At 35.7% G+C, this 18706-nt stretch overlaps 1 long non-coding RNA gene across 5 annotated transcripts; it reads left to right on the top strand.

The window, feature by feature from the left end:
• The first annotated feature begins 1026 nt into the window (after window positions 1-1026).
• LOC127846905 (uncharacterized) lies at window positions 1027-18111 on the top strand. 5 transcript variants are annotated; one of them, XR_008033725.1, is made up of 9 exons: window positions 1027-1215; window positions 1716-1787; window positions 5147-5955; window positions 7078-7300; window positions 7771-7986; window positions 10147-10212; window positions 13083-13237; window positions 14691-15534; window positions 17630-18111. It is a non-coding gene; the product is annotated as an uncharacterized LOC127846905 (long non-coding RNA). The 5 variants fall into 5 exon arrangements; XR_008033723.1 differs by having other exon boundaries at window positions 1028-1215; window positions 7039-7300; window positions 7771-7994; XR_008033724.1 differs by having other exon boundaries at window positions 1029-1215; window positions 7164-7300; window positions 7771-7994.
• The last annotated feature ends 595 nt before the right edge of the window (window positions 18112-18706 follow it).

Raw genomic sequence — 18706 nt, 5'->3', positions numbered from 1 at the left:
CATTTTAACAATTTAATTCAAAACAGCATGATTTTTTTCCGAATTGTCCCAATCCAAAAATGTTTACAATAAACTCTTTGCGTAGAGCTGGCCCCTAGTTCTAGCACATTGTAAAGTCTTTGATAAGAATAACTGGCTTAATTTTCTTATTTCACTCAGTTTCATTACTATTTTGAAGTTGGAGTTATATAAATTATTTATTTCACATATAATTGGATATGATTATTATTCAAATAAGAGCACGGATGTTGTCAAAACTATAGCACTATATTGCTTTCATATCCTTATGCACACAATTTCAGCACCAGTTGCTAGAAGTATCAATTCAAAATCACCTACAGCGAATAGTTTTAACCAGAATAGGCAATAATTACTAGTTAAATTATTATAGCCCCTGGTTGCAAGATACAGTGGCATAGACTGAATTCAATATAGACATTCATCTGTATTTCTGTCTGATCCATAGATAAAACGTGTGTGATCAAGTACTCATACACTTACAGTATTCAACTCACATCTATTGTTTCTTATTATATATGTCATACAGTTGTATTGACTCACATTTTAAGTTGTTTAGTGTCATGTATAAGTCATAAACTGTCACCTTTAAAGGTGTGCAGTCTCACACTTTAAGCTGTACAGTGTCACATTTAAAGCTGTATTATCTCACATTTTAAGTTGCTGAGTATCACATTTAAAATTATGTAGTCTTACATTTAAAGTTGTTTATTATCACATTTAAAGTTCTATAGTCCCTTAATTAAAGGTGTACAGTCTCACATTCTGAATTGCTCAAGTAAGGCCTGTTTTTGATTTAAAAAAATAAGAATTACACCTTGCTACAAACTGTACTTTACCATGTATTCCTTGATGTTTAAAATGCCTAACTTTCAATTTTAAATTGATGCGCATTAAACATTGATACAACGCTATTCTGAGTTGTTATTGGTGAACAATCAATTCCGATATCCTAAATATAACTTTATTGTTGTCAGGACTTGATGCAATCCTTGATTGGTACCCAGCTTAACAACAGGCTCTTTGGTCAGCTGGTCCCAGACACCAAAAGACACTTCCTGTGCATCGGGGGTAGTTGGCTCTTGGCGCAGGACCTTGGGGCAAATGCTCAAAGAATCCTTCCCGCAAGGTGCAGCCAGTCTAAACCTGGGTTTTCAAACTTTCCTGCCTAAGGGCAGAGATTATCTCATCCACAAGGTATATTTTAGCTGTAATTTACCTTGTATAATGTGCAGGTGTGTACTCCTAATTTCACGTGTTGATTAAACTCCATGCTACTTACTTACAAAATTTAAATAACATTACTGTGCACTCGTAAATATGCATAATAGCCGCCAATAGCCTTGAGATCTTTGCAGTATATAGGGTTTTTTAAGTCACTACATTATGAAATGGTGCAGGGGGGGGGGTGTAAAGATTCGTCATTGTCTTTAAATACCAGTAACCTCCGTCCTTCATTTATCCTCCTTATATCCGTTCCACTTTTTTGGTTTTGCACATAACTTAATAAGCTCCAGAGGGATGAACACTGTTTGTATAAAGAGTACATATATAGAAGGCAATATTTGAGAATTTATTTAATCAAACCAACTTCATTGACTTTCAATATAGCAGATGCCATTTCAGAATTCATTGAATTGTTTGGTTTACAGGGACACATTTCTGGGAGGCGCTAAGACCATTTTATCTGTTCACAGAGGCTTATACTCACAAGTTCAGGCCCAGAGAGAAATGTCCACAACTACAACTTAGCCCCTACATCACAATAGGTAAGTGCCCTTGCCATTGCAAAAGGAGTCACTGTGGCAAAGCTTTCACGAGACCCACTCTTAATAGCCTTAGACTTTAGATGCAATCATACTTTAATAAATAGGTTAACTAGATGCCAACTGTGGTTTCTGCTCTTCCATTAATTGACATGTTAATCGTATTTCAGTTTAAAAGTTCAGCGACAAACCTTTGTATAGTATATAGAAAAGTGAAGAAAATGCGAAAGTGTCAAGCTTAACCCTCAAATTTGCATTTTAAATTGAACATCTAGAGATATATTAAAGCTAAAAACAACAACAACAAACGAGCCATTTATCAGCAGGTACCAACATATCTGGCTCTTAAACTATTTTCAAAAACAGGTTCTATATCAATTGTAATTATGGTTCTAAAACTACAATTGATACATAAGTGGGGCCAGTGATGTTTGTAGCTTTGCATAACATGATTGTTTCTTTATTGATATCCATTTATAAACTTTAATGACCAATTATAATCTATAAATTATGTGATTATAATTATACCCCCACAAATGAAGTTTAGGGGGTATATAGGAGTGAGCTTGTCTGTCGGTCTGCCGGTCAGTCTGTCGGTCGGTCTGTATTCAGTGTCCGCTCTCTAAGTTAAGTGGTTTTCATCCGATCATCACCAAACTTGGTCAGATGTTGTATTTAGACAATGTCTAGTTCAAGTTTGAATATGTATCATGCCGGGTCAAAAACTAGGTCACGGGGTCACTGAGTGCGTTTAAACATTGAGCATGGTGTCCGCTCTCTAATTCAAGTAGTTTTTATCCAAGCTTCACCAAACTTGGTCAGAAGTTGTATCTAAATGATGTCTAGGCCAAGTTTGAACATGGGCCATGTCGGGTCAAAAACTTGGTCACATTGTCACTAAGTGCGTTTTAAACATTGATCATGGTGTCTGCTATTTTTTGTGAAGAAAACATGCAAAATATTCTGTGTCAATTCAATGCCGCATGTGGGGCTCACTTCTTTGACAAAGCTCTAGTTTTAATAGTCAACAAAAGCACATGATAGTTAAGTGGTGTAAGTTGCGTTTTATTGAGTGTATCAGGAATTTCCCATATGGCTATTGACCCAAAAAGACTCAAAAGTGATATGTGATGCAACACATTTACAGATCTTCTTTAGCTGACTTGAGCACACGATTCTAAAAGCAATTGTGATCACCCTATGTTAAGCATGTTACTAAGCTAGAAGCCTGATTTTTGATAAAATATTGATTAAACTTGGTCTGATTGGTCCTAGACAATATCTAGGCAATTTCACACCTGGGTCACATGAATCGTTCAACAAGCCTTGTTGTTACAAGATCACATATGTTTAAATCATATGAAATCACTGTTACATGTAACACTTTAGAGGCCACATGTGTGGCTCAATATTGATGAAACTTAGTCAAAATGTTTTTATGCAGGGTGGCATATAACAGTTGAACTGTCCGTCAGTGTGTAAGTATGTCAGCATTTGTGTATGTCAGTCAGTCTGTCCGTCCGTCCAAAAACTTTAATGGCCATAACCTTTTCAATATTGAAGATAGCAACTTGATATTTGGCATGCATGTGCATCTCACGGAGTTGCACATTTTAAGTGATGAAAGGTGAAGGTCAAGGTCATCCTTCAAGGTCAAATGTCTAATATATGGCGTCTGTCTGTCCGTCCAAAAACTTTAACATTGGCCATAACTTTTTCACTATTGAAGATGGCAACTTGATATTTGGCATGCATGTGTATGTCATGGAGCGGAACATTTTGAGTGGTGAAAGGTGAAGGTAAAATGTCAAATGTATGGCATCTGTCCGTCCGAAAACTTTAACATTGGCCATCACTTTTTCAATATTGAAGATAGTAACTTGATATTTGGCATGCATGTGTATCTCATAAAGCTGCACATTTTGAGTGGTGAAAGTTCAAGGTCAAGGTCATCCTTTAAGGTCAAAGTTAAAAAAAATTATTATTTTTTTCAAAGCGGCGCAATAGGGGGCATTCTTTTTCGGACGAACACATCTCTTGTTTTTTATTGTTGTTTTTTTTGTTATGTCTTACAACTTTTGTTACATGTTGATTTACTTTGGAACTGTTGTCCAGTTTGAATAAAAACAGATTTTAACAATCAAAGATCTGTAAAGGAATAGTAGAAAAAATGTTGTTTTTTCAGCTTTGGGAAGACATTATTGATTGAAACATATATTAAAGCGGGTATATACGATCTTGTCAAATATTTATTAATTAATATAAAATGTGTAAAAAACGTATTATACATATATTTCAATATAAACTAAAATAAAATTTAACAAGAACATGTGTCGAAAAATGCTAAATAAGCCAGATATTTAATTCTGAAATCGAAAAAGGCTGTACAGCCGAATTCGCCAGCATGTATATCATGCATGTACGATGTGAATCTAAATTTAGTTTAACGGTTCATTTGAAATTCCTGCAGCGATATCGATTCATACGACACACGAACACTTACTAAAAAGACGAATGCATCGGTTATTGTAGGAAAATAATTACGAATAATCTTCGTCACAATCGGCTCGGGGCGCTAATTTGTATTTGCTGTATTTTATGAAATTCGTCTTAAATGTATCATTTTTCTTGCATATTGTGTGTTATTATAACATATTTGTATCAATATTTTACAATTCAGCACATATAAAAATCGTATATACCCGCTTTAACAATAAAACAAATGTGAAAGCAAAGTAAAAGTAAAGTGATTAAACGCACTAGAACAATTGAAATATATGACATTTTTAACAAGATGAGTATAAATTTTTCTCAATGGAAAAAACTGACTAAAAAGATAAATAAGCTGTGCTGTTGGAAAATGGAGCTTAATGCATTGTTGAACCAGATTAGCCTGTGCAGTCCACACAGGCTAATCATTGACAACATTTTTCTCTTAAAGGTATGTTGGTTGAACAGAAATATTTAGGAAAATCCAGTCTAGTCTGAAAGTGTCCTCCCTGATTAGCTTATATTGACTTAACATGCTAATCTGGGACGAAACTTTCAGATATTGATGAGCGGCATATTGGCTTATAAAATTACATCTCTGCAAGTTAAGGGAAAATAATAATTATGAATTTACAGGTTAGTATAGCATTAGCCAACACTTTTAATGTTTTAATACGAAATGATTTAGTTGTATCAATGTTTAGGCTATTAAGGACTATGGACCAATGAAACGCCAGATAAGAAATTCATGGGAATGAAGTTTTGCTATTGAAAACCTGCACAGCCAACCAAGAAGCATAGTTTGTAATAGATTGTAATATAAACATTTATTACAAGTTCATATTACCCACTGTGCTGTTGTTGTTTTTCAGGAGAGCACCAGCATTGATATTGTTTTGGCCCAACAACAGCACCAGTTCGGCATGCATGAGCTCCAGTCATGGACAACCCTTCCCCTACCCTGATCCATATCTCCTCCCCCAAGACCTCCAGCCTCATATTCTGAACACATCCAGTTTTCTTGCACTGTTCTCATCAACCGCAATGTCCACATCAAGTTATCCACTGTCGAGCCTGAGTAGTTTTGTTTAGCTTGAGTGTCCGAATGGGAAGAGTGTTACAGACACAAGGAGTTATATCAGTAGTTATGGTAATGCTCAATCAACAGTCAGTTCTTGCTGTTGGACATCACTGTGAATATCACGACGAATGAGAAGTTGAATAACTTGTTCCATTCTTTATGGGACAAACACAAATTCAGCGAGGAATGGGACAAAAAATCAAGGAACAATTGAAGCGATTAATGCAGAAGTGTAGGTTTTCCAAAGTAGATACTTCTGCTGTTGATAGTTGGGACAGTAGTAGCATTACGGACCGTCTTGGTTTGTACTCTAAGGCGTCTAAACTGTCCAAAGGGAACATAAAGCTTTTGACGCTGTTGCTGATGAAGAAAGGCAGTAATGACTTGACTGTGAACACCCAGAGCACAATACATCAATGGGGCATGCCTCAGACGTAAATTGCCCCCAAGATTTGTTACGAGCACTTGGCACTCTTATTGAATCGAGGATAGAGATGGCTTTGAAAAATGACAGCAGTTTTGTAATGTCGTCCAGTACGCACTTTGACTCTCAACCGAGTTAGTCAGAACTCAAACTCGGGCCTTAGTAATATCAGCAAGGTAAGCATGTCGTCTCAGCTTCTTGAGCGTCAGATGTTATTCGGTTAAATTTGGGGCCAATAATTCAGCCACAGCCCTAATCTTCAAACATCTATATTTTTTCCATAATAGCTGGCTGTCATTCCCAATTTAAGGTTTTCCAACAAACATTGTGTTTAATAGGTTGCAACATTGAGTGTATTTCCTGATTCATCTCTATAAATTGAACTTTTGTTAAATTAATACATTAAATGTAATGGTACTGATTTTCGATTTTTAAGTATTTGTAAGCAAAAAATAAACCTCAATATTCCAATTTTAGTCAAAATATCCAGGTTTTTCCCAATCCAACAGGTTATGACCCAATTTCAAAAATGGTTATAATAGACCCTGCACAGAGCTAGCCACTAGTTTTATCACATGTACAGTCCCTTTTTTAAACAAATGGCTTAATTTACTTATTTCACTAATTTGTATTACAATTTTGAAGTAGTTAATTTTATATAAAAAAATTATGTTGTTTATTTCACATATAATATGATATGATTATTATTTCAATCAGAGCCTGGATGTTTGCAAAATTGCTTTATATCCTGATGATAACACCAGTGACTAGAACGTCTGTCCTACAAAAGAAGGCCATTTAATGTAGAAATCATATTGATTCAATATCACTACTTACCGTGGTCTCACATTTAGAGTTTTTTAGACTCTCGTTTAAAGCTGTATTGTCTCACATTTAAAGGTGTATAGTCATACATTTGAAGTTGTACAGTGTCAAATTTAATGGTGTATAGCCTCAGATTAAAAGTTTTTAGAAGTCTCACATTTAAAATTGTATAGTCTAACATTTTGAATTGTACAGTCATTCATGTTAAGTTGTATAGTGGCAAATTTTTAAACGTTGTATTGTCTCACATTTAAAGTTGTTCAGTCTCTTGTTTAAAGTTGTGTAGTCTTAGATTTAAAGGTGTATTGTCATACATTTGAAGTTATATTGTGTCAAATTTAAAGTTGTTGTGTCTCAGATTTAAAGCTTAAAACAGTCTCACATTTAACATTGTATAGTCTCACATGTTAAATTGTAGAGTCTCACATTTTCAGTTGTAGAGAAGCTCAAACTAAAACAATTTGTTCCAACAGATAGAACAGGCGTTGATTGACTCGTCCGTAAATGTGACTGGCCTTAATATGTTGCTCTCGAATAATGATTATGTGAACCTCATAAGGAGAGCTGTCTGCGATTGACGCCATTCAACAACAGTTGTTGTCGGGAATTCCCGGGTTTGGGTTGGTGACTTAGGTGTCGGGACTCGCTTCATCTCTGCATATGGCACGGTCGCAGCAGCAGCAACAAGAACAGCAGGTAGTATTTTAGCTGTGGTCAGGGATATGGGGCTTAATGTTTGTGCTTAAAAAATCATCCCATAGTAAGCCTGTGCAGACTGCACATACATTAAGTCCTATTTTCCCAGAATGCAACCCATATAGTTCACTTAACATCAGTACTTTTTCTGGCTGAGTAAGGAAAAGTTCCTAACATCAAATGTGTATTCTTTGTTTTTAAATTGATCAAACTTGGTTAATAAATAGGAAAGTTGATCTGATATATGTTTATATCATAGAAATTAGGGCATAGTTTATTTTTTGGTTGAAATTTAGCCCTGAACCAAAATGTTTTGATTGCCTAAAAACATTCGCTATAATATGATTGTTAAATTCTATTTAAGTAAAACAATTATTTTAACGCCTTCAGAACATTTTACAATTTTTTTATAAATTTATTTTCAACATTTTTTTTATTCTGGAATTTGTTTCACAAGCTGTTTCCTACAGGACCTCATGCAATCATGGATCGGTACCCAGCTGAACACCATACTCTCTGGTCAGCTGGACCCAGACGCCCAGGGACACTTCCTGTGCGTGGGGTTGATGGGCTCTTGGCCCAGGATCTTAGGGCAAATGCTCTAGTCCTACTCCCAGGATGCAGCCAGTCTTAACCTGGGGCTTCAATCTGTCCCATCCAGGGGCCGAGATGACCTCATCCACAAGGTTCATCGGTACTGTAATTATCATGTATAATGTGCAATGTTTTACTCCAAATTTCAATTTAAATAGTTTGGATTATTTATTTATGCTTTCTGGTGGTTTATAGAGAAATATCAGTGAATTAAAACCGTTTCAAACAGTGAAAATTATTGATAATTTTCACTGTTAACTGTGAAATGACGTCATTTTTTTTACGAAATGGCGTCATTATCCCAACGAAATTCTTTAGTTAAACTCTTAAAAAATGTATATAAATGGTGAAATAAAGCATAAAATAAAAAGGAAATGTGTTGGATTTGGTGGAATATCGGTTTTAATTCACTCGTTATAATAGAAAATATATGTTTTCACTCATGGCTGCGCCACTTGTGAAAATATTATTTTAACTTCACAAACCTCAAGACTTGCCAATGACAAAAGAAACTTCAATCTGAATTAGTTTTAAATATTCAATTGATTAAATTAAACTGCTGCATTTTTTCACAAATGAACACATTCCAGCAGTGAATATCTCTGCTTAACTCAAAAGTGACTGTTAGATCTTTGACCATGTTAATGAAAAATGTGTTCCCAGAATTCGTTATAAATATAAATTGTTCAAACTTGTCTAAATAATTTGGGTATGTGCGGCGATGACAGTGACAGAATTTTGATTTGACCCCTGGGTCAAAAGTTATGGGGGTTGGGGTGGAGCCACGTCAGAGATTTTCCTATATCCCCAATTGTAAAAGGCTCATAACTTCTGTGTCCCTTCAGATATTGCTTTCATATTTGGTATTCATGTGTATCTAGACAACACCTTTCCATGCGCATACAATTTTTTACCCCTCTGACCTTGACCTTGAACTTATGGTCAGCTTTCAGGTATTTAAATCTGCGACCGCGATTCGAAAAGGGCTCATCATTACTGTGTCCCTTCCTATATTGCTTTCATATTTGGTATGCATGTGTACCTAGACAAGACCTTTCCATGCGCATACAATTTTTTACCCCTGTGACCTTGACCTTTAACTTTAGGTCACCTTCAGGTTTCGAAATCTGCGACAGCGATTCGAAAAAGGCTCATAACTACTATGTTCCTTCAGATATTGCTTTCATATTTGGTATGCATGTGTATCTAGACAACACCTTTCCATGAGCATAGAACATTTTACCCCTGTGACCTTGATCTTTACCTTGAAGTCGACTTTCAGATTTTGAAATCTGTGACCGCGATTCGAATTATGCTCATAACTACAGTGTCCTTTCAGAAATTGCTTTCATATTTGGTATGCATGTGTTTCTGGACATCATCTTTCCATGCGCATATAACTTTTGACCCCTGTGACCTTTAATTTGATCTTGAGGTCAGCGTTCAGGTTTCAAAATCTGCGACCACGATTCGCAAAAGACTCATTCCTACTGTGTCCGTTCAGATATTGCTTTCTTATTTGGTACACATGTGTATCTTGACAAAACCTTTACATGCACATGAAATTTTTGGACTTTGGGTCCGTGTTCAGGTTTCGAAATCTGCGACCGCGGTTCAAAAAAAGCTCATAACATCTGTGTCCCTTCAGATATTGCTTTCATATTTGGTACGCATGTGTATCTTGACAAGACCTTTCCATGCGCGTATAAAATTTTACCCCTTGACCTTGAACTTAGGGTCAACGCTCAGATTGCGAAATCTATTATGTGGTTATCTCCGTCTGTCCGTCCGTCCTGGCCACTATCTTCTCCTACACTGTTAGCACTAAAACCATACCTTACATGCATAGTAGCTATGAGCATATGTGCAACAGTGTATTATTTGGAATTTTGATCTGACCCCTGGATCAAAAGTTATGGGGGTTGTGGTGGGGCCGGGTCACAGATTTTACTCATTTTTTAGGTTATTTTAGATTAACTTCTTCATTTCCACACAGATTTACTTCAAATTTATACTGAATATCATTTATGGCTATACAGTCAATCTCAACTGTGCATAGCCCCATTACCAACCCTGGGGCTTTCCCTGGTCAAACATGCGGCATGGTGATACGTGTCAGCCTCTGGCGCGCCATATCTAGTTTACTTTGTTTTATGCTGTTGAACATTTGTTATTGATTTTAATAACATTTATATAAATGTGTGTGAATCCTAAGTATACATACAAGAAAAACAGCTAATCTGCTGCTCCAGTCGCTTCTGAGTCCGGACAAAGATGCTGAGGATGTGGTGGACAAGAATGACCTGAATATGCAGAAGGTAAAATAGATGCTTTATTTGTCAGGTGTTTTCTTTGCCATTTTGGGCAAAAATTCTTTTTTTGGAAAGTGAATTTTTTCGCATGAAAAATAAATTGATATGGGAATAATAATTTTATATTACTCTTTCTAATACTTCCAGGGGTTTTTCAGCACTGTCTGCGCCTCCGGGAAACGGAGGCATTCCCAAAGCAAACGGACCCGTTTTTCAATAGAATTTTGATTGCATTTTTCCCAATTCCAAAAAAATAAAATCTTTCAAAATCGTAAAAAGTTAACATAATTTATATCGAAAGAGTGACTTCCCTTCATTTACGACGTAATAAAACCTTTAGTGACACAGATTTTATGGTGTATTTGCAGTACATTTACTCTCAGCAATGACGTTCGAACTGTTCCGCATTATACAAAAGAGTATATAGAGCCGCACAATACACATTCTATACTATATCTGTAGACGCTTATTTTCAATCATTGCTTCGCACAATAGTAAAAATTACATTTAAAAAGTACGAAAAAAATAGACGCTAAAAGGATGTGTAACGATATCATTGATGTTTTCGAAACGCTCAGAATCTTCCGAAATTACTGCCGTGAGTAACCCTGAACAGACAGGCTCGGACGATACGCAGCAAAATGTAACAGCAACAGAAGTAATGCCAGGGCCGTCAATCACAAATCGGCAACTGAATGCTTAGAGCCTTGTAAGAAAGTTGTAGTTCAATCGTCATTTAATACATTAAAGTATGAAATGAAAAACCCATGGCTCTATTTTAGCTCGGTCAAAAATGTTGCTGTAACTTGTGTTTGGGCAGTGTTTGTTTTGCATGTGTTTATATAAAGAAAGTTGTTAAACCCCAGACTTATTTTTAAGCATGATCAATTCAATTTTTTTTCCAAATGAGCCGTTTCATGAAACAAAAATTCCTAAAATGGGCAATTTTGTCGATAAATAATTCCCAATTTGGTCAGACTCCTTTTCCCAAAGTAGGCAGAAAAACCCCTGACTTCAAATTATAATAATAAAATCAGTTCTATACATTTTATGCCCCCGAAGGAGGGCATATAGTGATCAGACTGTCCGTCAGTTTGTCTGTCACACTTTGCGTTAAGGTTTTCGAAAGATGCTCATTACTTCTACGTCGCTTCAGATAGCTATTTCATATTTGGCATGCATGTGTATATGGACAAGGCCTTTTCATATGCACACACATTTTGACCTCTGTGACCTTGACCTTGAACTTAGGGTCCGGTCCGCGTTTAGGTTTCGAAATCTGCTTTTAGGTTTCGTAAAAAGCTTATAAATTCTATCAAGCGTTTATAGGGGGCATAGTCATCCTATGGTGACAGCTTTTGTTTTAGATCTTATTGAAACATAATTGAGATATAATAAGCTTATGGCAATTATCTAAAAAAAAAATTTGGTTATGGTTCCCTTTAACAGACCCATCAATGTGCCAGGAAAAGGCCTGCTTGTGTATTTCATATGTATTAAGAATGCAAAAAAGAAATGAGGTGGGAAAGAAAAGTATAAATTTACATGAGGTAAAATATCCTCTGTAATTTATTGTAACTTGTGAACCATTTGTTTTTGTCAGTATGAACATTCCTGGTTAAAACAGACTTTCATAGACTCACAAGTGAATGCGTGGATTTCTCAGTTTGGAAAAAATACATGAGGAATTTGTGTCAGTTATTTTCTAATGTGTTTGTGTTAAATTTGTGGATATGTCAACCCTTAAAATCAACACCAAATAATGTCCCACTAATAATAATGATATGACAGTGTACCAGGCTGTGTATTAAGAATGCTAAAGATGAATTGGACAAAAAGGATATAATTTCACATAAGATAAAATGACTTCTTTAACTTGAGGATTAATAACTCAACCCTTTTTCAGCTCGATGCTTTCCAAACCTCAGTAACACAGAATTACAAAATGTGTTTCAAAGTAAGCATCATTCTGGGAAAAGGGGGCTTAATGCATTTTAGGTTCCAACCACATGTTAGCTTGTGCAGTGCACACAGGCAAATCAGGGATGATACTTTCTGCTTTTGAGGACTTTTGTTTAAAGGAAATTTCTTCTAAACAAAAATCAATTGTCATCTCAGGTTAGCATTACAAACACTTTTCGCAAAAAATATGGAATATGAATTTTAAAATCGCTATTATTTGTGGGACATTAATAAATGTTGATTTCATGAATTTACTGATACACAAATTTAACTCACATACATAACAAAATAACCATTGCAAATTCCTTTTCTGCCAAAATCAAAAATCCACAAATTTACATGTCCATATTAAAGTCATTTTTTGAAATGCCCGATAATTTTTGCCAACGTATATCAATGAGTTTACAAGATCAGGGTTGTTAAAATCCAGTTTCCAGTTTGATTTGGTGGCTTAAATTTTGCTCTGGGCAAATATCAGAATGGGCAACCCTGTTTTTGCAAAAGTTAACCGTGTGAAATGAAAGGGACATGACTCGGGGGGGGGGGGGGGCATTTATTTCCTTCTTTATAAAGTACACATTTAAAGCATTTCCTTGTATGCTAGTGGACTAAATAGAGCACTGAAACTGAACATGTCAGCAAACACGCATGTAAAATAATACTTTGATGGGTTTGTGCAATTAAGTTTTATGCTATTAAAACAACCCAAATATTTACAAATTAAACAAAAAATTCTAAGAATTTTCAAAATGTCATTTATAATCACACCTATTATTCCCGATTGATGTGGTAAAGGGACTTTATCCAATTTGGACAAAAAAAATCACTGATGTATTACTAAATTAAATTAAATGTACGTGTTCAAAAGACTGACTGGGCCAACACATTTTATATTGGTTTGCTCAACGTTACAGTAACTGCTCAGCACAGAAGACGACTGTCTGGTGAAAGGCTCAGCCGTATCAAAGTTCAGTGATGTTGGAGGACGTTGCTGTTCCATGTCTGGGGATCGCATCATGAAGGACATTTTAGCTGACACAAGGGAGAGAATTCTAGGTCTGCACCAGAAGTGAGTTGTTGACCTTAAGTTACTGTTTAATTAATTAAGCTGACACTAACAAGGGATAAAACTGTAGATCTGCACAAGCAGTGAGTTGTTGCCCTTTAGTTACTGTCTAATTATGTCTACCACTGTTTGTTATCTGTTGATTAACTTTTGTATTTATGTCTATTGTTAATTCAAACAGATTTTAACAATCAAAGATCTGTAAATGCATGGTCCAAATTTGTGTGTGTTTTTGCAACTTTGGGCAGATATTAATCCTGAATGTTCAATTTTGCCTCTCATTTATTGCAACATATATTTACAATATAACACCTTTGTGGTTTTGTAAAAGCTAGGTGATTAATTGATTAAGTACTATTAGAAAACATTACATTGTTTATAAGTTAATTTTCCATTATTTTTTGTTGTTAATATGCAGGAAAGAACTGGCAAAAAAATATAAATGACCCATGCTGTAGGAAAATGGGGCTTAATGCATGTACTCAAATTGTTATCCCATATTAGTCTGCACAGTCCGCACAGACTAATAGGGACAACACTTTCCTCTTCAGAGGTTTTTTTCGTTGAAAGAGAGTGTCCTTTTTACAAAAATCAAGTCTAGTCAAGTCTAGTCTTACCTGATTAGCTTATGTGGACGACACATGCTTATAAGGGACAAAAATTAATATTATTGATGAGCCGCATATTGGCTTATAAAATAACATCTCTGAAAGTTTAGTGAAAATTATAATTTTGAATTCACAGGTTAGTATAACATTAGCCAACAATGTTTTAATACGAAATGGTTTAAGTATGCCCCCTTTCAAAGAAAAGGGGGCATATAGTGATCGGACTGTCCGTCTTTCCGTCACACTTTGCGTTTAAGTTTCGAAAAATGCTCATAACTTCTATGTCCCTTGAGATATAACCTTCATATTTGGTATGCATGTTTATATATAGACAAGGCCTTTCCATACGCACAAAAATGTTTACCCCTGTGACCTTGACCTTGAACTAAGCATCCGTGTTTAGGTTTCGAAATCTGCGTTTAGGTTTCGAAAAATGCTCATAACTTCATAGAAGTCCCTTGAGATATAACCTTCATTTTTGGTATGCATGTGTATATGGACAAGGCCTTTCCATACGCACAAACATTTTGACCCTTGTGACCTTGATCTTGAAGTTAGGGTCCGCGGTTAGGTGACAAAATATGCGTTTAGGTTTCAAAAAAAGCTCATAACTTCTATCAAGCGTTTATAGGGGGCATAAGTAATCCTATGGTGACAGCTCTTGTTTATATTAATATTTGTGCTATTGATTACAAGGAACCAATCAAATGCCAGATTAGAAATTTATTTGAATAAAGTTTTTCTGTTGAAAACCTTCACATCCAATAAAAAGGCATAGTTTGTTATAGATTGTAGTATTAACATTTGTTACTAGTACATACCGCCCACTGTGCTGATGTTGTTTTCAGAAGAGCACCAGCATTGATATCGAGTTTGCCCAAGAGCACCAGTCTGCCTGAAGAATCCACAGTCCAGGACGATCCTCCCCCCCCCTGACCCCTAGCTCTTCCAACCGGACCTCTGGCCTCAAAGGGTCATCATAGTTAAACAATTCCATTCTGCAAAAAATTCTGAGAATATCGAGTTTTCAAGCGCTGTACTCAACAACCGCAATGTCCGTGTCGAGTTTTCAACACTCGAGACTTAGTAGTTTTGTTAAGCTCAAGTGCCAGAGTGGGACAGACACGAGGAGTTATAGAAGTAGTTATGGTAACACTAACAGTCAGTTCCTGCCGTTTGACATCACAACCAATATCACAAAGAATAAAAAGTTGATTAATTTGTTCCATTCTTTATGGGACAAACATGAATTCAGCGAGGAACTGGAGAAAGTCATGGAAATTGTTAAAATTGAAGCGATTTATTCACATGTGTAAGCTTTCCAAGCGGGATACTTTTGCTGTCTATAGTTTGGACAGTAGTAGATGCTGTTGCTGACAAAGAAAGGCAGTAACTACTTCATTGTAAACACCCAGGGCACGATACACCCATGGGATTTGCCTCAAATGTGAATTCCGCCCAACATTGTAAACAAGGTGCTAAAAGTAAACACGTCCGGTTTTGTTATGAGCACGTTGCACTCCAAGCCCAATGCACATAGAATCGACGCTAGAAAAGGCTTTGAAAAATGACAGCAGTTTTGTTGTGTGATCTAGTAAGGACTTCGACTCTGAACGACGTTAATGAGACCTCAAACTTGACCATAGCACTCACAGCGAGGCCATCATGTTATCACAGCTTCTTGAGCTTCAGGTGAGACCTTACAGTGTTATTTATTATGTTTAATTTGGGGCCGAAAGTCAGCATCATTCCTAATCTCAACAAGTTTATACTTTTACTTAATTACTGGCTTATATTCTCAAGGTTTGCCCACAAATGTATTTGTTTAACAGGTTGCGACATTGAGTTAAGTTCCTTATTCAGCTCTATAAGTTGAACCTTAGTGCAATTAATCTTGATAGCACTTAATCTCAATGTTTAAATATTTGTTAGCAAAAAACAACCCATGTTCCCAATTAAAATCAAAACAGCACGATTTTTTCCCAAATTGGCCCAATTCCAAAAATGTTTAAAATAAACTCTGCACAGAGCTAGCCACTATAGTTCTAGCAAATTTTAAAGTCTTCTATAAAAATAACTGGCTTTATTTGCTTAGTTCACTAAGATTTATTACTATTTTGAAGTTGTTGTGTTTTAAAAATTGTTTATGTCACATATACGGGATATGATTAATTAAAGTAGAGCCCGGATGTTTGCAAAACAATAGCACTATATTGCTTATAGGTTTGAAACTTTAAATCTAATATCTGTACTACAAAAATGAGGCCATCAAAGAAAATGAAGAAATCAACTAATATCAATTCCATATCACATACAGCTAATACGTTTAACCAGAATAGATATAGTTACTGAGTATAATGACCACTGGTAGCAAGATAGACAGACTTCACCATAGAGGGTCATCTGTATTTCTACATTTCTGTCTAATCCATCGACAAAAACGTGTAAGATCAAGTACTCATACACTTACAGTACAGTCATGTATTCAACTCACAACAATTGTTTCTTATGATATGTAATACAGTTGTATTGTCTCACATTAAAGTTGTTTAGTCTCACGTATTTAAGTTATATACTATCACATTTAAAGGTGTACAATCTCACATTTTAAGTTGTGTATTGTCACATTTAGAATTGTATTGTCTCAAATTTAAAAGCGTTTAGTCTCACTTTTTATGTCCCCCACTATAGTAGTGGGGGACATATTGTTTTTGCCCTGCCTGTTTGTTGGTTGGTTGGTCTGTCTGTCTGTCTGTTTGCGCCAACTTTAACATTTTGCAATAACTTTTGCTATATTGAAGATAGCAACTTCATATTTGGCATGCATGTGTATCTCATGAAGCTGCACATTTTGAGTGGTGAAAGGTCAAGGTCAAGGTCATCCTTCAAGGTCAGAGGTCAAATATAGGTGGCCAAAATCGTTCATTTTATGAATACTTTTGCAATATTGAAGATAGCAACTTAATATATGTCATGCATGTGTATCTCATGGAGCTGCACATTTTGAGCAGTGAAAGGTCAAGGTCATCCTTCAAGGTCAGAGGTCAATTATAAATATATATACATTTTCAGTGGTGAAAGGTCAAGGTCATCCTTCAAGGTGAAGTACATGTATATGGGTCAAAATTGCGCATGTAATGTCACTTCTGCAATATTGAAGCTAGCAATTTTATATTTGAAATGCGTGTGTATCTCAAGGAGCTGCACATTTTGAGTGGTGAAGGGTCAAGGTCAAGGTCATCCTACAATGTCAAACATCATATAGGGGGACATTGTGTTTCTCAAACACATCTTGTTAAGTCATTTACTCTCACATTTAAAGATGCACAGTCTCACATTTTAAATTGTATAGTGTCACATTTAAAATTGTATTGTCTCACATTTACATTTGCTGAGAACTATGTAGTCTTACATTTAAAGTTATTTAAGTTGTAAAGAAGCGCATTTAAAGTTGCATACATGCATATTTAAAGGTGTACAGTCTCACACTTCAAATCGCTTAAGTTATGCCTGTTTTTGATTATTATTACACTTTGCTACAAACTGCACTTTACCATATATTCTTCGACGTTTAAAACTCCCAACATTTCAATTTAACGTTGGTGCGCGTAATACATTGATACAACGCTATTTTGAGTTATAATTGGTAAAAAATTAATTGCGATATCCTTAATATCAATTATAGACGCAATGTTTGTCACTAAAAAAGCAGGTATGGAAAAAAAATGTTGCAACGCATATTCATTTGTCACTAAAAAATCTGAATTTAGTTTGCTTTCCATTTCAGCAAACATTATTAGCCAACAAGATGAAAACATCATTGAAGTGAAAGTAAAAAACAATCCTGACTCCTTTCGGGCACAAATACTACAACTTGCTGAAAACATTCAGCACGAAGATGTCTTGCGTCAGCCTAGCATGCCTCCTATCAACTCTTCCAACAGCGGAGCCTTGGTGAGTTTGACTTCCGTCCAAGGTTCGATGTTGCTTAGCTACAATTAGATGCTTGGCATCAACAAATTGTTCTGTACGAGTCGCTCGAACGTAAACGATCTGATCCAACAGATAGAGCAGGCTTTGCGAGACTCGTCTGTTAATGTGACTGACTTCGATATATTGCTTTCCAATGATGTGAACCTTATGCCTGAAGAGCAGTATGTGATTCACGCCATTCAACAACAGTAGTCGGGAATTCCCGGGTTTGGGGTGGTGACTTTGTCGTCGGGACTCTCTTTCTATTGCCTGGTCGCAGAGGCAGCAGCAACAAGAACAACAGGTATTATTTGAGTGATGCTCTGTGGTATGGGGCTTAATGTATGTGCTTTAAATATCTAAAATATTAACTTTACAATGCTATATTCTTGAATCTTTTTTCTAAAAATAAGGGATGTAGTTGATTCTTGTTGGTAATTTCATTTCATCGTCGGTTCCTCAAAAAACTCTGTTGCTCTGGTCTTTTTCCTACCATTGAGTAACTAAATGGTAATTAAATTGAATGCACTTAAATTCCCTTTTATGATAATTTTATTTGAGTTACAATGCCATGAGGTTAAATTTTATTTACACTTATATATATCATGAATATTGCTGGGTCAAGTGTGAGGTTGAGCGATCCAATACTGGTTTAAACCCTCAAATCTTTGCACTGACAGTTCCCAGCTTTATTCTGATATGTGTGTATGTTGTTTTGTATTAGGCTGTTTCGTATTGTTTAAGGCAATTGGTCACTTGTCTTAAATAAAGGACCAACTAATTGTATATAATGAGAATGCAATACTGCTCCAGACGCTGGAGTTTCACTTCTTTATATTAAGTATCATCCCAGATTAGCCTGTGCAGACTGCTCATACATTAAGTCCTATTG

This window comes from Dreissena polymorpha, chromosome 10, assembly GCF_020536995.1.
Source record: "Dreissena polymorpha isolate Duluth1 chromosome 10, UMN_Dpol_1.0, whole genome shotgun sequence".
Lineage (NCBI taxonomy): Eukaryota > Metazoa > Mollusca > Bivalvia > Myida > Dreissenidae > Dreissena > Dreissena polymorpha.
The sequence above is the reverse complement of the archived record's forward strand: the minus strand, read 5'-3'. Positions and strand labels throughout refer to the sequence as shown.